This window comes from Anolis sagrei, chromosome 4 (genome assembly GCF_037176765.1).
Source record: "Anolis sagrei isolate rAnoSag1 chromosome 4, rAnoSag1.mat, whole genome shotgun sequence".
Taxonomy (NCBI): domain Eukaryota; kingdom Metazoa; phylum Chordata; class Lepidosauria; order Squamata; family Dactyloidae; genus Anolis; species Anolis sagrei.
In genome coordinates this window covers 82,205,232-82,227,652 of record NC_090024.1, presented here as the reverse complement: position 1 = coordinate 82,227,652, position 22,421 = coordinate 82,205,232, and the positions used below count along the sequence as shown (strand labels likewise).

Below are 22,421 nucleotides of genomic sequence, written 5' to 3'. Positions count from 1 at the left end.
AAGCGGCTTTTAAAAGATACTATGCATAGAATTTATCAAGTCTCCTAAAACTAGGAATCAGAGCTTTGAAAAATTATTTTTCCAGAAGCACAACTCTCAGAACCTCCCAGTATGTAACCAGTACTGATTGGGGCTTTCTGGGAGCTTTAATTTTTTTAAAAATACCTTTATAGCCTCTGCTTAGAATTTGGACATCATAAGATTGTCTTTCTATATCCATTTGCTCTTCAGACTTGGTGGATGCACGGCATCACTACATGAACATTTCCAGTGACATATATTTCAGTCCTGTTTGCCTCCTATGGCGTGTGGAACAAAGTGGCAATGTTGTATTCAACTTACTGGGGTTTTCTACACCATTAATGTTACCAACTGCCAAAGAAACAAAGGGTAATCTTGCCTGTGTATAATATTTGGTTTAAATAGGCATGTCAGTAATGGAAAAGTGCCACCTAAAGCAAGTAATATGGGTAGTGAAATGGAGTATGCTTTTTATTGCTGGCTATTTCATTATTTTGTATGTTCCTTCGCTGGTTCATTGCTTTTTGTAATTATCATCATTAATCAAGGCAGTTAACACCTTAGTAAGAATTAGATATATGCTACAGTTATACAATATTCTTAGAGGAACTAAGAACCGTAAGCCCTCTGTATCCACAGGTTCTCTATTCACAAATTCAACCATCAATAGCTTAAACATTATTTTTAAAAATCAAAACAGTAAAGTTTTATTTTTGCCATTTTATACATGGGACACCATGTTACTATGCCATTGTGCATAATGGGACCTGAGCATTCGTGAATTAGGTATCCATTAGAGTTGTGCGCACAATCAATTTCTCGCATTTCATCCTTTTTTCCATTATTTTCATTACCTTTGGGAGCACATAATGGGACAAAAATCAGCTCAACCCGAAAAACCAGCAAGTCCCGGCTCCTCACCTGCTTTTCATGAGGGCATAGCGCTCCATGTCTCCTTGCCTTGCAAAGTGCATGTGGTGTGCAGGCCTAGAGCGAGCATGCCTGCCTGTAGCCAGCTGAGCGCCTCGCCTCCTCTGGAGTAAGATAACTCCTCCTCTTTGCCTTGGAAACTGTGTGTGGTGTGCAGGCCCAGAAAGTGTGTGTGCCTGCTTGCAGCCAAGTGCCTCCTCTAGAGTAAGAAACAAGAAGCCTCCTTAAACCACGCACCTGCAGTTGAACACCTATCCTCTAGAGCAGTGGTTCTCAACCTGTGGATCCCCAGATGTTTTGGCCTTCAACTCCCAGAAATCCTAACAGCTGGTAAACTGGCTGGGATTTCTGGGAATTGTAGGCCAAAACACCTGGGGACCCACAGGTTGAGAACCACTACTCTAGAGTAAAACAGCTTAAATGCCTAAAATGATGGAAAGGGGAGTCTGGGAAGTCCCCCTCCCATAATGGGCTGATAGAAAATGGATCTTTCATCACCTCAGAGCAAAAACAGCTATCTGCCCTCCCAATTTCAGGAGGCTCCCAAAAAACAGATCAGAGCCCCCACCAAAAACCAGGACATGAAGCGGGTCAAGGTTTACCACAAATTCACAACCCTAGTATCCATGGGGTGCTGTATGGTGTTACATAGAACTTGAGAGAATAGTCAGTCCCATCAGACCTAAGTGGTGACATATCATCATAATTAATAATGCCTTTAATTTGAAACAAAGTTGTGTGTTCCTTTTGATTCCTAAATATTCAGGCACACTGGACCCATGTTTCCAAGCCTTTTAAAATGGAGTGAACTCTTAAAAGTTGGAGGCATGAAATAATGAAAGTTAGTTGTTGTTGTTCATTCGTTCAGTCATCTCCGACTCTTCGTGACCTCATGGACCAGCCCACGCCAGAGCTCCCTGTCGGCCGTTACCACCCCCAGCTCCCTCAAGGTCAGTCCAGTCACTTCAAGGATGCCATCCATCCATCTTGCCCTTGGTCGGCCCCTCTTCCTTTTGCCTTCCACTTTCCCCAGCATAATTGTCTTCTCTAGGCTTTCCTGTCTCCTCATGATGTGGCCAAAGTACTTCAACTTTGTCTCTAGTATCTTTCCCTCCAGTGAGCAGTCGGGCTTTATTTCCTGGAGGATGGACTGGTTGGATCTTCTCGCAGTCCAAGGCACTCTCAGAACTTTCCTCCAACACCACAGCTCAAAAGCATCTATCTTCCTTTGCTCAGCCTTCCCTAAGGTCCAGCTCTCACATCCGTAGGTGACTACAGGGAATACCATGGCTTTGACTAGGCGGATCTTTGTTGCCAGTCTGATGTCTCTACTCTTTACTATTTTATCGAGATTGGACATTGCTCTCCTCCCAAGAAGTAAGCGTCTTCTGATTTCCTGGCTACAGTCTGCATCTGCAGTAATCTTTGCACCTAGAAATACAAAGTCTGTCACGGCCTCCACGGTTTCTCCCTCTATTTTCCAGTTGTCAATCATTCTTGTTGCCATAATCTTGGTTTTTTTGACGTTTAGCTGCAACCCGGCTTTTGCGCTTTCTTCTTTCACCTTGATTAGAAGGCTCCTCAGCTCCTCCTCGCTTTCGGCCATCAGAGTGGTGTCATCTGCATATCTGAGGTTGTTAATGTTTCTTCCAGCAATTTTCACCCCAGCTTTGCATTCATCCAGCCCCGCACATCGCATGATGTGTTCTGCATACAAGTTAAAAAGGTTGGGTGAGAGGATGCAGCCTTGCCGTACGCCTTTCCCAATCTTGAACCAGTCTGTTGTTCCATGGTCAGTTCTGACTGTTGCTACTTGGTCCTTGTACAGATTCCTCAGGAGAGAGACAAGGTGGCTTGGGATGCCCATCCCACTAAGAACTTGCCACAATTTATTATGATCCACACAGTCAAAGGCTTTAGAATAGTCAATGAAGCAGAAGTAGATGTTTTTCTGAAACTCCCTGCCTTTCTCCATTATCCAGCGGATATTGGCAATTTGGTCTCTCGTTCCTCTGCCTTTTCTAAACCCAGCTTGAACATCTGGCAACTCTCGCTCCATGTATTGCTGGAGTCTTCCTTGCAGGATCTTGAGTATTACCTTACTGGCATGAGAAATAAGGGCCACTGTACGGAAGTTTGAGCAGTCTTTCGCATTTCCCTTTTTTGGTATGGGGATATAAGTTGATTTTTTCCAGTCTGATGGCCATTCTTGTGTTTTCCATATTTGCTGGCAAATGGCATGCATCACCTTGACAGCATCATCTTTTAAGATTTTAAACAGTTCAGCTGGGATCCCGTCGTCTCCTGCTGCCTTGTTGTTAGCAATGCTTCTTAAGGCCCATTCAACCTCACTCCTCAGGATGTCTGGTTCTAATTCATTCACCACACCGTCAAAACTATCCTCAATATTATTATCCTTCCTATACAGATCTTCTGTATAGTCTCGCCACCTTCTCTTGATCTCTTCAGCTTCTGTTAGGTCCCTGCCATCTTTGTTTCTTATCATACCAATTTTTGCCTGAAATTTACCTCCAATGTTTCTAATTTTCTGGAAGAGGTCTCTTGTCCTTCCTATTCTGTTGTCTTCTTCCACTTCCATGCATTGCTTATTTAAAAATAGTTCCTTATCTCTTCTGGCTAACCTCTGGAATTGCGCATTTAACTGAGCATATCTCCCCTTATCCCTGTTTCCTTTTGCTTTCCTCCTTTCTTGGGCTACTTCCAGTGTCTCAGCAGACAACCATTTTGCCTTCTTGGTTTTCTTTTTCTTTGTAACGTACTTTGTTGCCGCCTCCTGAACAATGTCTCGGACTTCTGTCCATAGTTCTTCTGGGACTCTGTTTACTAAATCTAGTCCTTCAAATCTGTTCTTCACTTCCACTGTATATTCGCTAGGAATGTTAGTGAGATCATATCTAACTGGTCTGTGTATTTTCCCTGATCTCTTTAGTTTTATTCTAAATTGGGCAATAAGAAGTTCGTGATCTGAGCTACAGTCAGCCCCAGGTCTTGTTTTCACCGACTGGATGGATGTCCGCCACCTTTGGCTGCAAAGGATGTAGTCAATCTGATTTCGGTGTTGACCGTCTGGTGAGGTCCATGTGTAAAGCCATCTTTTAGGTTGTTGGAAGAGAGTATTCGTTATACACAGTGAGTTTTCCTGGCAAAATTCTATCAGCCTGCGTCCCGTTTCATTTTGTTCTCCAAGACCATGCTTGCCTGTGATCCCTGTTGTCATTTGACTTCCCACCTTGGCATTCCAGTCTCCTGTAATGAAAATAATGTCTCTTTTTGGTGTATTATCCAGTAGTTCCTGCAGATCCTCATAGAACTGATCTACTTCTGCTTCTTCAGCAGCTGTGGTTGGGGCGTATATTTGGATCACTGTAATGTTGAAAGGTTTTCCTTGCACTCGAATTGAGATCATTCTGTCATTTTTTGGGTTGTATCCAAGCACCGCTTTAGCGAATTTCTTATTAATTATGAAGGCTACTCCATTTCTTCGATGTTCCTCTTGTCCGCAGTAGTAGATCTGGTGGTCATCTGATGTGAAGTGGCCCATTCCAGTCCATTTCAGTTCGCTGACCCCCAGAATGTCTATCTTTAGTCTTGACATCTCACCAATAACAACATCCAATTTGCCCTGGCTCATAGATCTTACATTCCAGGTTCCTATGGTGTGTTGATCTTTAGAGCATCGGATTCGTCGTTCGCCTCCAGTACCGTTGGCCGCTAGCCTTCCTTTCGGCTTTGAGCTAGCTGCGTCATCACATCTGGGGCTAGTTGAACTTATCCTCTGCTCCTCCCCAGTAGCATTTTGGTCATCTTCCGACCTGGGAGTCCCATCTTCCAATGGCATACCGACATATCTCTGGTTGTACTGGTCCATTTAGTTTTCTTGGCAAGGATACTGGAGTGGTTTGCCATTGCCTTCCCCAGGGATCACGCTTGGTCTGACCTCTCTGCCACAACCGTCCCGTCTTGGGTGTCCCTTCACGGTGTCGCTCATGACATCATTGAGGTGCTCAAGCTCCAGCGCCCCGACAAGGCGGTGATCCTTTGCTGGAGAATGAAAGTTAAGGACAGCTTTATTGCTATTTTGGGATGTTTTCAGATTATTGATTCCATATCTCCAACATTTCATTGCTAAACACTGGGACACATGTGGCCAATAGCATCAGAATGCAGCCAAGATGGCAAAAGTTTTTAATGAGGGAGAATACACAAGCTTGGAGAGGCAGCAACAGTTTGCTTTTGTCTGAGTCTACTGGGAAGGATCAAATTAGCCCCCCTTCGGCTGGTAAGTGCGAACTACTTTTGCATTCTGAACACAGCTTACAGCAGTTGAAACAAGCTGAGAACAAGAGGGGTAAAAAGAGAAAAAGGAGAGAGAAGATTGGTCATTTTAATGAGAAGATGAAAAAAATGAGACGACAGAAGATTAATCAGATGAATTAGGACAGTCTTTGCCAAATCAGGACAGCTGGAAAGTGTGTAACACCCAATCATTGCCATACTTCTATTAGTTACAAGCTGTTGGCCTTTCAAAATTCAGAAGGCACAGAGCTTTTATTATATGCACATCCTATTATTTTCTGTGTACTCATCAGTGGGCGTGACAGCCATTTCCCCACAAACAGCCTTTTAAAAACCATCTGACCTTTTTTGCAAGTGAAATTTCAAAAATAAAACAGTGAGGAAAGGAAATAGCATATGTGAGCATTTAAGAATGAAGGGGCAGGGTAGGGCAGAAACAACATCCTGAAACAAGCCAAGAGGACCTAATGGATTAAATCTGAAGCAGATGCTTCAGTAACTTTTACAGAAGTGGAGCAAGAGGAAGCAAAACGTTGAAAATGCTTTGTGTCTTGAGGTTTACTGGGGTAGCCAGATTGTACTTTAAAGGGAGAAACTGGGTTGTTGTGTGTTTTCTGGGCTGTATGGTCATGTTCCAGAAGCATTCTCTCCTGACATTTTGCCTGCATCAATGGCAAGCATACTCAGAGGATGTGAGGTCTGAACAATCTCTGAGAATGCCTGCCATAGTTGTAGGCAAAATGTCAGTAGAGAATGCTTCTGGTACATGGCCATACAGCCCAGAAAACACACAACAACCAAGTGATTCTGGCCATTAAAGCCTTTGACAGTACATTAAAGGAAGAAAGACCCCTGACCTTTTTGGAAAACTTACACGACTTACGGCTGCAAGTTTTGAAACAAAACTGCAAAGGGACAAAGGATAACAACATGCAAAAAGCATGGAGAGCTTTCTGAGTTGCAGGATGAACTATAATTTGTGTTTTGCATATTTGTGAGTGGAATATGGGCTTTATAGAAAACTCTTAACATGATTGATTACTCAAAGATTATTGAGCTATGCAACATTCTAGTGAGGTTAAGGATCACAACAATACATGCGTCAATAATTTCCCAATACTCTTCATACTTGTTGTTTTCAAAAAAGTTTACCATGTGCAATGCTGGGCCTTAAACCAGACTAACTTGAATGGAGTTTACTATCAAGTAGTTCTGAATTGGAGAAGGTGTGCCTATTATAGACTACTGCAATGCACTCTACATGGGGTTGCCTTTGAAGACTGTTCAGAAACTTCAACTAGTCCAACGTGCGGCAGCCAGATTACTAACGGAAGTGGCGTATAGGGAGCATACAACCCCCTTGTTGCGCCAGCTCTACTGGCTGCCGGTTTGCAAGAGAGCACAATTCAAAGTGGTGTCCCTGAACAGCCCTGCCCAACTTATCTGTCAGAAGACATCTCCCTCCATGAATCATCACAGAGGTTAAGATCTTCTGGAGAGGCCCTGCTCTCATTCCCACAACCTTCACATGTGTGACTGGTGGGGACAAAGACAGGGCCTTCTCAATGGTTGCACCTTGGCTGTAGAATTCCCTAACTAGTGGGATTTGATTGGCCCCTTCCCTCCTGTCATTTCACAAACAAGTGAACAAGCATTTGGCCCAGCATAATTATCTGGAGCCCCCGGTGGCGCAGTGGGTTAAAGCACTGAGCTGCTGAGCTTGTTGATCGAAAGGTCGCAGGTTCGATTCCGGGGAGCGGCGTGAGCTTCCGCTGTCAGCCCTAGCTTCTGCCAACATAGCAGTTCGAAAACATGCAAATGTGAGTAGATCAATAGGTACCACTCCGGCGGGAAGGTAACGGCACTCCATGCAGTCATGCTGGCCACATGACCTTGGAGGTGTCTACAGACAATGCTGGCTCTTTGGCTTAGAAATGGAGATGAGCACCACACCCCAGAGTCAGACATGACTGGACTTAATGTCAGGGGACTACCTTTACCTTTACCTTAATTATCTGTGCAATACAGTTGGAATTGACCCTGGATTGATGAATATGATTATTGATTATCTGGCGTTGGATCTAATATTTACATATGATGTTTAATGTTGTTTAAAATTGTCATTTAATTGCTTTTAATTGTTGTTGTTTGGGCATGGTATAAGGCCAGTTTATGTAAGCAACCCTGAGTTCCCTTCGGGGTGAAAAGTGTGAGATATAAATAAATAAATAAATATTACTTTCCAAACTGGTAATGTAAGAGCTGTTCATCAGTGGAACTCTTTGCCCTGGAGTATGATGAAGGCTCCTTCTTTGGAGGCTTTTAAACAGAGGCTGTATGGCCATCTGTCAGGGGTGCTTCTTAGCAGGGGGTTGGACTGGATGGCCCATGAGGTCTCTTCCAACTCTATGATTCTATGTTTCTATGATTGCTATAGTATGTCCACGTCCACTATCTAAGACCTATCTACACTGTCATATAATGCCATTTATCTGCATTATATGAGTCTACACTGACCATATAATACATGTTTCAAACTGCATTATATGACAGTGTAGATGGGGCCAAAGACTTGTCTGAGGCCCTACTGTCAAGGACAATTCCTTTTGGCAATAAAAAGCATTTAATTCTGAGGGCCAAACTGTACACTGCCTCCCTTTACTTTGTCCCCTTTCATTTACACACACAGCATGATCAGCTATATCATAGGCTCCTTCTACACTGCCATATAAAATCCAGATTATCTGCTTTGAACTGGATTATACAGCAGTGTAGACTCATATAATCCAGTTCAAAGCAGATAATGTGGATTATCTGCTTTGATAATCTGGATTATAGGGCATTGTAGAAGATGGCAGTTTAAATCAAACCTGAAACAATCAGCCCTTTGGACTACAGCTCCCAGCACCCTCAAGCTGCAATAAACTATTCTGGGAGTTTTGGTCCAAAAGGGCAACTTCTGTTTGAAGTTAATATGGATGTTTCAGAGCTATGGCCATCTTGTTTGGTGCAATTCTGACTATGTTATAGCAAGAAAGCTGAGGTTTTCAATCACACTACTGCATGTTTATTTGATTGTTGAGAGTATTTTGTTCCAAAATTGTCTCTGAATTGCTTTGCCACTGGTGCAGATCACAAAAGGTCAGCAAGGTGTCATCACTTGGCTGGATGGAGTGGAGGTGAGCCCTTTTGGGGAAATGATGTTCTCAGGCGATGCTATGGAGAACAGAAGTAATCAATTAGAGGCCATTAAGCCAATTGAATGGAGAAATCCATTAGCCAGATCAAATGAATAAAAAGGCACTACTTAATAAAAGAAGTATCGTACAAATAAAATTGTGCTGACAGTTATGCAAAAGCTTTAAAACTGTGTGAGCTGCAAAAAGCAGTCAGCTGGAATAGAACGCTACACCGTCAAATTAGAATATTCTAGGCACATTTGAAATAAGAAGAATTGTAAGGCTGCGAGAACTGTACTGGACCCCAGTTAGATAAATCGCTTTGAACTGTTTGGACCACTCTGTTACGAACTGAAGTAGCACAACCAGGGCTCATAGAGGGAAAATGTTAGGATGCTTTTATAAGCAGATATAGTAGTATAATCTGTTATCCTACTCTGGCTGCAGTGGTCTCTCTGACTTTGTCTATACTCTTTGTAGCTGGGAAGGATTCCTCAACAAGAATATCTTGTTGTGAGTTATCTGTGTTAATGATCCAAAAGCTTGGACATGAACTGGCAATTAAGACTAGATAGATAGAAACCTCCTGCTGGAGATGGAAAATAAGAGGACCTGTTTCTGGTTGGATAAACACTATATTTTGGGCTGGGGCTTTAGCACAGCAGGTAGTCACCAGTGATTATAAGAACTATCAACCAAAAGGCTGCAAGTTCGAAGCCCCGGGTCGGCATGAGCACCCAACTGTCAGCCCTGCTCACTGTTTACCTAAGCAGTTCGAAAATAGCTTACAGCTGTGATTAGAGAAATTAGGTACCGCTAATGCGAGGGAGGTATTTTACGACACCATAAAGAAAAATATCAAAGAATGACGGTGACCAAAAGGAAGGGGGAAGTCTTGATGGCTTTTCATCATAGAGCAGGGGTCCTCAAACTAAGGCCCAGGGGCCAGATACGGCCCTCCAAGGTCATTTACCTGGCCCTCGTCAACCTAAGTCTGGAATGACTTGAAAGCACACAACAACAACAACAACAACAACAATTCTATCTCATCAGCCAAAAGCAGGCCCACACTTCCCATTAATAAGTTTATATTTGTTAAAATGATAAGTTTATATTTGTTAAAATTGTTCTTCATTTTAATTATTGTATTGTTTTTAAGGGGGTTTTTTGCACTAAAAATAAGATATGTGCAGTGTGCATAGGAATTCATTCATGTTTTTTTCAAATAATAATCTGGCTCTCCAACAGTTTGAGGGATTGTGACCTGGCCCCCTGTTTAAAAAGTTTGAGGACCCCTGTCATAGAGGATGGAGTGAGAGTGCCCCCTGTGGCTGTCAACTTCCAAAGGTGCCGACAAGCTGGATGTTCAACTGGATGTCAACACAACACAATATATACCTCCAAAAAACAGCATTAAATGTTTGCCAAGTATGTGTACTGTGATCCGCTCTGAGTCCCCTTCGGGGTGAGAAGGGGATGCCTATTCAGAACAGAGTAGTAAAGTGCAAGGGCAGATGTCTTCACCTGCATTTGGTTGTGATCCCCAGGTTGTGCCAGTCAGCTTTCATATGACATTATTTCTAGCACCCACTTTTTGCTTGATAGTCAAGCAGTGTTTCTTATCAGTCAGGGCACGGTCCAGAGGGACTCCAAAGTATTTTGGTGTGTTGCTGTAAGGGCACCTAAAACTTCAGAGAGCTTCTGTTCAACCATTTCAAAGCTTCCTGCTTGAGCGGTGATGGCACAATCATCAGCATAGATGAAGCTTTAGGTGCTTTTAAATAGTATTATTAAAATGGTTATAGTTTTTGTCGTAGCTCAGTCAGCTGAGGATGAGGGTGAGGGATTTGGGGGTGCAGGGCCTGCAGGGCCTGGTGCTTCAGGAGATGCTCAGACAGAGGGGATGTTAGAACAGGATGGTGATTCACCAGTTGGAAGAACGGAGGGGGATTTGGGTGATTCTCTGTGTGAAAGCAAAACTGTTTTACAAGCTGACAGGCAGAGCAGGGAGGAATAGAGGTTAGAGAATCAAGGCTGCTTCTGAGGGGGAAGAATTCCAGGTACAAGCCAGGCTATGGGAGAGGGAGACTACTCAAGGCCAAAGGAATGCTTTCATGCATTGTTGTCCTTAATTAGGGAAAGAATAGCTTTTGGTTCTTAGATCAGAACCAACGTAGCAGATAGAGCAAGTTCCTTGCTTCAAGCCATGTCCTGGTCAAGTTTTTCTTTAAGTCTTGGGGATTTTACTATGGACTCAAGCTCATGTATTGTTCTTTAATTCTTGGATTACTCAAGTTGATGTTTTATTCCTTGACTTTTGGATTAATCAAGCTCATAATTATACCTTGCACCTTGGATTAATGTTCATGCATTAACCTTTGCATTGGAGATTCAACTCTGGCTTTTGGGACTTCTTTTATCTTACATATTTGGATTTTTTACTCTTTTATTGTGTGTGCTTTTTCAATAAACTGTTTATTCCTACGTTTGGCTTCCTGGTGAGTGCTTGAGCGAGGTGAACCCTCGCTGAGGTGCAACAGTTTTTCACTGAATCTCTCATGGAGTCTCAACCAATTCAACATAGTTTGTAGCACCCACAATAGCAAAGTTTCTGGAGTATAACAACTACTTTTAAAGAAAGTATTGCACAATTAAACAGGAAACAACACTTTCAAACCAGGAATTGATTTTTTTTCCCAATTTTGTTATAAAGTCTAATCAGGTTCAATAAAGCAAAACACACAAATGTGGAGGAGTGGCTGGCTCAGAGTTTACTTCAAGACCAATAACAACACTAACTTTCGTTTTGGACTACAACTCCCAGCATCCTCCAGCCAGCATGTTCTGGTTCCAAAAAAAGTAACTTTTTTCTCAGATGTATGTTTTTGAAAGCCTTTCTGAAGGAGGAATCCCTTCTCTGGGCTTCGATGGGGTTTCTCCCTCCTTTGGGTGAAAGGCAAGCACAGGGACTCACTTCCACACTGGGCCCCCTGAGCACAGCCTGGATTATGTAATTGTGCTGCTTGGAGTCATGTGCCTGGCTGAGTGATTCCCTGCAGAAGGAGACAAACTGCATATTAAGAAGCAGGGCGAATGGGGTTTGAAAGAACCGCCTCCAGAACCGAAGTGGCTGGCGCGCGGTTTCCTGGCAAATCCTTGACCCGGGCTTTGCAGCAGAGCCTTGGAAGTGGGCGGCAGGCAGGCAGGCAGGCAGGCAAGAGAGGCTGGAAGGAAGGCGCCGCTGCTGCTTCCCCGCTTTCCCTCCCGATCATGCCCGGCTTGGGACACTGGTTGCGCCTCTCCTCTGGTGCGGAGCCCTAGGAAGCCCGACCTGGGCGAGGTAAGCGCCGCAAGCCTTGTCCCTGCCTCCTCTCCTGGGCGCTTGGCTCACGAAAGCTGGGGCGAGGGTCGGAGCCCGTGGACAGCCTCCTGCGTTTGGGGCTCCAGGGCTCGGGGTGACTTTCTGGGTGGATCTTCCTGACGCTTAATTCTAGGGATGACTTGGAGGGTTTTCTTTCCACGCAGAAAAGGAATTTAAAGGAGGAAGGGGCTATCTTTGGCATCACTGGCTGATGGAGGGAGGGAGGGAGAGGAAGACTGTTTTGCTCCGTTTCCGATACATTATGCTTCATTTTGCAAAAGAATTCTTCCCTCTCTTCCTCTTCTCTTTCTCTTCCCTGTCTTCCTCTTCTTCTTCTTCTTTCTCTTGTTCCTTCACTTTATCTTCTCCCTCCTCCTCCTCTTCTCTTTTCTTTTCTTCTCTTCTCTTTTTCTTTCTCTTCTTCCTTCTCTTTTTCCTCATCTTCCTTCAATATCTCTCCTTCCTCCTCCTCTTTCTCCTCCTCCTCTTCCTTCTTTTCCTCTTCTTCTTCCTTCTCTTTCTCTTATTCTTCCTCCTTATCTTTTTCTTCCTCCTCTTCCTTCTCTTCTTCCTCCTCGTCTTCTTCCTTCTCTTCCTCCTTCCCTTCCTTCTTTTATCTTCTTCCTTCTCTTCCTCTTCTTCCTCCTCTTCTTCCTTGTCTTCTTCCTTCTCTTTTTCCTTCTCTCCCTCTTCTTCTTCCTTCTCTTTCTCTTACCCCTTCTCTTCTTCCTTCTCTTCTTCCTCTTCTTCCTTATCTTCCTTGAATATTTTTTCTTCTGACTCTCCCTCCTCTTCTTCTTCCTTCTATTCCTCCTTCTCTTCCTTCTTTTATCTTCTTCCTCTTCTCTTCCTCTTCTTCCTCCTCCTTTTCTTCCTTTTCTTCTTCCTTCTCTTTTTCCTTCTCTCCCTCTTCTTCTTCCTTCTCTTTCTCTTACCCCTTCTCTTCCTTCTTCTCTTCCTCTTTATCCTCCTCTTCATCCTTTTTTCTCTTCCTCATCTTCCCCTTCCTCCTCCTCCTCCTCCTCCTCTTCCTTCTCTTCTTCTTCTTGCCTGTTTGTGAGAGTTAGGTAGGGACTCTATAACTTTTGGGGGGAGTGGAGTGGGTGGGTCAACCTTGTTAGCCAGGTTATTATTAAGTACGCCTACTTGAAGTTACTTGCAGTGTGAGCACAAAAAAAAATCCCCTCCCTATCTTTGAAACCTCCTGAAATTGTGAAGATTCACACAAGCATAGTGTGTACAGTCTGTTCATGAGAGTTGCTGCTTATGTCCCACTCTATACAATTGTGTAGTAAAAGACTGTCCACACACACACACACACACATATATATATATAATAGCAAAATCAAGGCCTTTTGTGGTGGTGTTGGGGATATTTTGAAGCCATGGATGTAGGATGAGAGGGCCAGCTGTACTTAGATCTACCCTCCATGTGTTGAGTATAGCTTATTCCCAAGTAATTTTGCATCGGATTGATCAGGCATGGGCAAACTTGGGCCACAATTCCTAACAGCCTCAGGCCCTTTCCTCCCCCCCCCCCTCCAAGCCACTTAAGGTTAAGGAATTGTGGGAGTTGAAGTCCAAAATACCTGGGGGACCAATGTTTGCCCATGCCTGGGATAGATCATAGGCAGGCTTTCTTATTTCTGCGAGAACTCGACAACATTAGCTTTGCTTAAATGTCTTAGTTTCTGATAATTTACTGGAATTATGATAGATAATCCTGGAGGAGCTGCAGAAGGGTTTTAGTGGTCCAGTTTTGCCAGATCATTTTTAAGGAGGGTCTCATCCCCCACCCCCATATGTAGACTTAGGGGGCTTAAGTCCCCCCCCCCCCGTACCCTCTCCTTTGGGAGTCACAGTGTCAGCCATGGTTATTGTTGATAATACCCATTTCTGAATCTTGCTGCAAACCCAGCACGTATGAATGCGTGGAGATCAGTAATGGATTGACAAGCAGTGATGCTGATAGGATTTGCAATCTTTTCCAATCCTGAAGGCAGGCGAAGCATGCAGTAATTCATGGATGCTCGCCTGGCAGACGTGACCCTCTGGAGAACTCCAAAGAGTGAGTTTTGAAGACACGTTTTCACATAGCCCCTGGAGAATAGCTTCCTATGTGTCGCGTCTGTTGCAATCAAGGGTGACAAAAATAGAAGAGGGAAAGAATCCGGTGCTCTGTTACTATTGGATGCTGTTGCCAGCTGATGCAAAGGCTTTGCTGCAACAGGATTCACTTTGTCATGGGTTTGTAAGGCAATGATATGGCTCTGATGTCATAGCCATCAATGCAATTTATGTTGCAATGACTAGCTAAGGTGAAAAGATCTAGAGTCATCTCCAACTCAGGTAGTGAGTTACTGAGGGCCCTTCCATACAGCCATATAACCCAGAATATCAAGGGAGAATAACCCACAATATCTGCTTTGAACTGGGTTATATGACAGTGTGGACTCAGGGCCCTTCCACGCAGCCTGATATCCCAGAATATGAAGTCAGAAAATCCCACAATATCTGTTTTGAACTGGATTATCTGAGTACACACTCCGATATTGTGGAATTTTCCTGTGTGAACTTGAATGAGACTTCCTCTCAGTCTAACCTAATTCATAGGGAGGCTGTGAATAAAAACAGTGGAGTCCCCATCCAAAATTTAGGAAGAGAAAAGACTTTTTTAGAAATCAGTAAACACACTCTCTGTATAAAGGTGTTTGATGATCATTTAATTATTCCTATGATATTGACTTCATATAATTCCAATTTCCATTTACTATAATGCATTTATCAGTTTGCTGCCAAATTTCACTGGCAACCAATTTAAAAGAGATATATTGGGTGGCTCAAAAGGGGGTTTCAGAGGGTTTGAGGCTTTTGAACATCCTTTACCCTTCCTTGCTTTACTCACCAAGCTGCCCATCTTGGAAGAGGATAGCCATATAATCAATAACCTTTCTCGGTCTATTATACCAAGAAAGGCCCTAGGACAGTGGTTCTCAACCTGAGGGTCCCCAGATGTTTTGGCCTTCAACTCCCAGAAATCCTAACAGCTGTTAAACTGGCAGAGATTTCTGGGAGTTGTAGGCCAAAACACCTGGGGACCCACAGGTTGAGAACCACTGCCCTAGGATATGTGGTACTGGGATCGTTTGCTTTGCTTGCAAACGATCCCAGGTACAACCATTGCTGTCTTCAAGGGAAGCATTTGCCTGAGATTTTAGAGAGGCATTCTAGGTTAGTGTAGATCAGACATGGGCAAACTTTGGCCCTCTGGGTGTTTTGAACGTCAGCTCCCACAATTCTTAATAGCCTACCAGCTGTTAGGAATTGTGGGAGTGGAAGTCCAAAACACCCGAAGGGCCGAAGTTTGCCCATGCCTGGTGTAGATAATACTTAACTAGGTGACCCACTGGTCAAATATGCCCCTTTGAGCCCCAGGGAGCAATCTGACCTAAGCCAGAGTTACCCCTGAGCATCAGACACACAGGACAAAGTTATTATGTGAGACCAAAGAATATGTCAAGAGAACAAACAAGTGCACAGATTTACATGACATTTGCATGTGTCAATTTATATTTATAGTTGTATATGGTCTACAGAAATATCTCTCCTTATAGTGAGGAAGACTGACCAGGTGGTGTGTAAATTGCTTGGTTTGCTGTCCAGGTGCTATCCTACAAACCATCAAGGCTGCTAAGATCTTCTGGAGAGGCCCTGCTCTCAATCCCGCCACTTTCACAATCGCATTTGGTAGTAACGAGAGACAGGGCCTATTCTGTGGTGCCCCCCCCCCCCCAGCTATAGAACTCTCTCCTGAATGAAATTAGATCTGCCCCCTCCCTCTTGACCTTTAGGAAGCTAGTGAAATCCTGGCTGTGAAACAGGACATTTACAGAATGATGGCTGAGAATTGACCAAAGGTATCGACCGCAAAATGCGGCCTGAGTTGGACATGATTTTTTCTTGGCGAATGGCTTACATGTATTTTTATCCTACATGTATTTTTAATTCAGTGGTGATATATGATGTTTTTAGATTGTATTGCTAGCATTGAAGCCTTGCTTTTAGCCGGTCTGAGTCCCTCTACGGAGGTAGAGAAGATCGGGATATAAATGTTTTAAATAAATAAATAAATGGAGATGGACAACTTCGAAGCTGCTCCTTTTTGCCGAACAGACTGTGTTTTGTAAACTTGGGCACACGACTTTAGCCGTTGCATCTAGATTGCTCCCAGAAGTCTTCACTGGCTTGTAGAGTCTCAGTCATGGTATGGTCCAAGACATCTTCATCCTGACGCAGTGAGGCTCCTGCTCTCCACCAGGATTAGCATTTTAAACAGTCTTGCTATACCACGCAGCAATTAATTACAGACACTAATTCATTTTGTCACCTGTTTGAAACGCCCCTCATTATTGTCTGAAGCCAGTTGCTTCCTCTTCACACTTCTTGCCAGTCAGTCAGCAGTTGCTAATCACATGATTGCCAATTGGCTACCAGAGACCTGCACAGGTGCAGTCTTTGGGTGTGAGGGCATCTAGCCAGCCAGCAAGCACATGCTCACACCCTGCTGGAACCGAAATGTCCCCTTGCCTCCACCACGTCTTCCTAACCATTTTTGGCAAGAACAGACCATCTGTTCTCACCTCATGTGCCCCATGATAACAGCCAGTATTTTCTGCTTGCAGCCCATCTCACTAGCCACTGTTTGTTTTTAGTCACACCTGGCGATTCTCCTGTAAAATGATCAGGTAGTCAGAGACTTCTTTCCAGAAAAATCGGTATACAGGCAGTGTATGTTTTGCTCTTTGATACTAGAAGAGCAAAACATTTGAATGCTTTGACATTAATTCATTATCCATCTCTTATAACACTTTACAATAACACTTTATTTATATTCTGCTCTTTCTCTCCAAGGGGACTCCACAGATAGGCAAACATTCAATGCCTTTAATACAATGAAATAACAATGACATGCAAATACACATAACACAGGTAAAGACTTCCCCTGACCATGGGGAGGTGACCTTGTTCCATTTCCAAGCCAAGGAGCCTGTTGTCCATTGACATCTCCTGGTTGAGTTGCCAGCATGGTTGCATGGGCACCTTTATTACTTTTCTGCTGAAGCAGTACCTATTGATCAACTCACATTTACATGTTTTCAAACTGTTGGTTGGCAGGAGCTAGGGCTAGCAGTCAGGAGCTTACCCCGACCTGCAGAGCCCCTGCTGGCACAATGGGTTAAACCTTTGTGCTGGCAGGAAGACCGACAGGTCGCAGGTTTGAATCCAGGGAGATTGTGGATGAGCTCCCTCTGTCAGCTCTGGTTCCCCATGTGGGGACATGAGAGAAGCCTCCCACAAGGATGGTAAAACATCAAAACAACCTGCCGTCCCCATGGCAACGTCCTTGCAGACCACCAGTTCTCACACCAGAAGCAACTTGCAGTTTCTCAAGTTGCTCCTGACACAGGAAGAAAACCCAACCAGCAGCTTCAAACTGCTAACCCTTAGGTCAGCAGATTCAACAGTTCAACAGATTAACCCATTGCACCACCACAAAAATGGTTTAGCCCATTGTGCCACCGCAGCATCCCTTCCCGTTGCGCCTTCTTTGCATCTGTGGCAAATGCCAAGGTGTGCACTTACCCTATTTATACAAATGTCCCCAAGATTGTATATTGCAGCATGGGAAATATTAGCGAGATCACTATTGAAGGCATGTTCAGATGTTATTTATGTATGTATGTTACAAATTTATTCCTCCCATTTCTTACAACCTAGAAAAATCATACCCAGTGCAATTCTACTTCCATTGTAATAGCTATCCATAGCTAAAGAAGTGCTTGAATAATGTTGAGTTCTGTTGAGAAAAGTCAAGGTAGACTGCCAATAGCAATCCAGATGTTTGGGGCCAACTTGCATAATCCCCAGTGCCTGTGGGCTATGGGATTTGTCTCAACAGCTTCTTGTTAACACTTTCTAATATGGGCCTTGTATAGAATTACCCACTGGGAGCATAAAATGTGCCTAACTAGCAGTATGTACACAGTTCCACTCCTGTTTACCTACGTGTAAGTATTATTCTGTTTCTATCAGGCTGCAAGCATGCACTACTATGTAGTTGGGAAAATATTGAATGTTAATGGCACAGTCTTCCACATAAGACTCTTACTGTGTTCTATGAGCCTGTCAGTTTCTCTCAATCCAAACTACATCTGTTATTTTAATTCTGGGAAGAATGAAGTATCCTTTAAAAAGATATGAGGTGGGCACTGATTTTTCTGTGTATCACAACAGCTATTAGAAAAAAACGGCATTGGCTTTTGCCCCTGTGCCAAAAGAGAGAGAGAAAAGGAGGGGCAGACCCTTAGCACTTAATTGTACAATTTCCCAAAATAGCTACATTCAGCTCAATATAATTTGTTATGCAAAGCCAGCAAACTCCTACGTGTCACAATAGAAACACCTCCCACCCAACTGACAAAGAGAAGCACAGAATAGATCAGTTGATGCCTCATAGACCACTTCCATTGAATCCGTTTTGCTGCCAGCTTTTGCTAGAAGAGTACAAAGCAAATAATTGGGCAAGGATTAATAAAGCATTTAAACAGAACCGCAGATGCTTTTTACACCAAGACTTGTTATAGATTTCTTCCAACTGCTATAGTACCACTATCATCCTGAAAATAATCAATGTTGTCTGATTTCAGAAGTCTGGCAGGGTCAGGCCTAGTTAATCCATGATCAGCAACAGGGAAAACCAGGGATCTTCAGGAAGGATAAGGAAAGAAACTTACCCAAACCTGGAAACATACTGTTCCTACTTAATAACAATGCTTAGCCAGATGAACCAACAATTTGACTAAATCTAAGGTTGCTTCCTATACTCTTCAGTTAACAGTATTGTCTTAGGTGGCTATAATGGAGATAAGTTGTGGTTAAAAAGTTCTTGGCTCTGTATGCTGCTTTGTGTTTTCCGCAGCCCCAAATCCTTTGTCTATAACAAGCATTACACAACAGCACTGCTAGCCACCGGTGGTGCAATGGGTTAAACCTGAAAGGTCGGTGGTTCAGATCTGGGGAGCAGGGTGAGCTCCCCTCTGTCAGCTCTAGCTTCTCATGCAGGGACAAGAGAGAGAAGCCTCCCACAGAATGGTGAAACATCTGGGTATCCCCTGGGCAACATCCTTGCAGATGGCCAGTTCTCTCACACCAAAAGTGACTTGCAATTTCTCAAGTCGCCACTGACACACGCACACACACACAAACTGCTAGCACTGAATGGTACAAAAGATTGAAATGTCCCCAGTGCTGAATGCTTGCATCTGATCCCATGCCTCTTGGATGCTGCACCAAGGAGCATCAGAACAGGTCATAAATACCCTTCCTCCTATACTCAGATATTCCTAACAGTGAGTAATATATCTTAAGTTGAGGCCACAAACAGTAAAGTTACCTGTTCCACATGTCTTTGCATGCGTAGGAGGAAGATGACTAAAACATGTATAATCACAAATATAGCCCAGTGCAAAAGGATGATGGTATATGTATCTAATTCTGTCTATATAATAAAGGATCTCTATCTGCTTCAGTCATTGGACTGTTCTGTTCTTTGCCTAATTCTTTCTATCACCTCTCATATAAATAGCCCAGTCTTCAAAGTGCTTTTCCCAATGGAAATGCCCTGTTTGTGTAGCTGCAGGAGTGGGTGTCTATTAGATAACAGTTTTATTATGATGGTCTGGTTCAATCCTTTCAATCTACAGTACGGAACCAATGCCTGCAATTTCACATACTCACTTCTGACAAGTTATAATCCTCCTTGTGGTTCTGTAATATACCTGTGCCAAAAATTACCATGGAGTCAGGATAGGAGAGTGTAACCATAGTTTTCTGTTTCCATAGTAAATTCAGAAATGTATCTTCTTTGGAAAAAGGCGTAGTACTAAAATTTCAATCTAATTTTAGTCTCCTCTAGGTTTTAGGTATTATATAGCTAGACTTAAGGATATGAAATACTCCTAAAATGCTACAGCCTAAATGAACCTAATTGTTGTAACTAGGGTAGAGCCTTTCCCCATTGATTCAGTGAGTCCTCTCTAGTTGGGACTAACTGTTGGATTTAGATCTTAAAACAACAGCATGCTTAACTCGTGATTTATGCAGAGCTATCTGTTCCATGATGCCATGATGTAGCAGACTCTTTTTCCTACTCTATGGGGCTCCATGTTTGATCCCTACCATGTAGCTCAGCATGGGCAAACTAAGGCCTGGGGGCCCTCTGGATGTTTACTTTGTTTTCTTGGTAGAAGAACAAGGCGGTTCACTGTGTTTTTATGTCAAAAAGATGGGGGAGAGCAGATGAGAGCTGTCTGGAACACTCTCAGCCACCTTGTGTCTTGCCCACCTCCTGGCATAAGGACAGTATGAGCAACATCAGTCTTATGCCAGGAGGACAGCTCGAGGAAGGCACACGGTGCTGGAGAGTCCTCTAGAGCACTCTCAGCTGCCACCTGTCCCAACCTCCTCCCGGCAAAATTCCAAGAGGACAGCCCAAGGATTGGGAGAGGAGGAGGGGGGAAGGATTGGGGGGAGGATCCGGGAAGTTGCCATGTGTCCTGCCTTCCTCCCGGCATAAGGATGGGGTCAGCAGCCCCATCCTTAAATTGGGTTCACAACCTGAGGATGACCTGGGCCCTGCCCTGCCCCCTCCTATTTATTTATCGTGTCATCCACAACCGGAACATTGTATTTCATTTCTAACAGAACAAAACAAACACATTAAAAAAAACAAATTTTGCAAACTTGGTAGCTGATTAAATGTCCTTTGACCAGTATCTGGCCACTTGGAGTGCCTCTGGTGTTGCTGCAAGAAGTTCCTCCATCATGCATGTGGCAGGGCTCAGGTTGCATTGCAGCAGGTGGTCAGTGGTTTGCTCTTCTCCGCACTCGCATGTCATGAATTCAACTTTGTAGCCCCATTTCTTAAGATTGGCCCCCTCCTGGCCCTGCAGTCTTCCGGGCCCTCCCCACCTAGTGTATGCCCAGTCCCCCTCCCTCCTGGCTCAGATACTGGAACAGTATCTGGTGGGCATATTCTACAGAATTGCACTGGATGACCTAAGAATGCGTAGAGGGAACACCTCTCTAGTATTTCTAGTATCTCCAGTGTGACTCTATGACCAGTGTCCAGTGGAAACATACCATAATTTGATGCTGGAGGATCTAAAATGCATAAAGATAACTCTTCTTTAAGTATTTTCTATGTCCTCCAACATGAATATGTGGCTATCTACTAGCAGAAACATAACATTGAATCAGACTGGAGAACCTAGAACAGTGGTTCTCAACCTGTGGGTCACCAGATGTTTTGGCCTTCAACTCCCAGAAACCCTAACAGCTATTAAACTGGCTGGCATTTCTGGGAGTTGTAGGTCAAAACACCTGGGGATCCATAGGTTGAGAACCACTGATCTAGGAAATACCTAGAGAGAATTTTTTTAAACATGCCAAGGTGAAATTGCATGAATATAAAGCTTCAGTCAAATATTGAGAAAAGGTGGCTTGCACACGTCTGGAAATTAGTTGTGATTGGGCTTAAAGACTCTTGAGAAAAGGATGTTCCTGGGATGGGAAGCTGCCATCAGCAATGGCGAAAAAGTATTCTCAGGAAGTTTAGCTTGACACTGAGATTAAGGCAGGGCATTAGGAAGAAGGCTCTCCTCTTTTGTCACTGGAGTGGCCAGTTTCTGTCGAGTGTTTATTCAGTTTTTAACTGAATTGTCCATGGTGATGAACCCTGCTCACAAAATAGTTTCAGCACCCTGGATAGTTATTCTAAAATGTAGATTAAACCCCAGATTGGATTAATTATTGCACTGATATAGAAGGTGCCAGGCACCATTACCTCTACATCAAGTTAAGGAATTCCTCTCCATTGTGTATTTGCCAAAATCCAAAACTGAGCTCCATTCAAAGGCATATGAGATTCTATGGGAGCTTGTCCCTAAGCTCCAAACAAGTAGGAAATCTGGGGAAATGTGGCTAGATTAGAACACTATAATTCATGGTTTCTTAATCACAATTAGAACTGTTGCTCAGAATGTTTTTTATCATTTGTTTCCTCTACTACCTCATTCTTTTCTCAATCAGACAAAGATGCAAACTGAACGTCTGGCATTCTTGCTACTGGCTATTTGTGTATCTTACATTCCATGAACAAGAATAGAGCTGCTTAGGTTTTAATAAGCTATCATCAGACTGACAATAGTTTTTGCTAACTAATATCACATCAAGATTCATGCTGTGTTCTTAAGGAAATTGTCTGGAAACTACATTTTCTTCTAGGAGAAATGATTTGCAAGGCACAGTGGTTATGCTCTATTACATTTTTTTTAATGAGTTGAATGTATGTATTAAACAGAAAGTACAATCAAGGGTCATCAACTGGAAAATGAACATATTTTAACCCACCTTAACCTGATGTTTTCTATATATATTGCACTACAAACCCCATCATCCCCAGCCAGCCTACTATAAGGCATTTGGAGAAAATCTTGTAATTTGAATGTGTAAATAATTAATTGGCATTGACCCTTATAAACTGGAAGTGAGGT

At 43.4% G+C, this 22,421-nt stretch overlaps 1 protein-coding gene across 4 annotated transcripts in view; it reads left to right on the top strand.

Moving 5' to 3' along the window:
* Positions 1-22,421, top strand: part of PHACTR1 (phosphatase and actin regulator 1) — a 320,720-nt gene that overhangs the window by 136,507 nt on the left and 161,792 nt on the right. The window contains exon 1 of one of the 4 annotated variants that reach the window (XM_060774829.2): positions 11,544-11,787. The exons of the other annotated variants lie outside the window; for them this stretch is intronic. The gene's annotated coding sequence lies outside the window, so the exon portion shown is untranslated. Of the gene's footprint in view, positions 1-11,543; positions 11,788-22,421 lie in introns of those variants that run through there. 4 annotated transcript variants of the gene reach the window in all.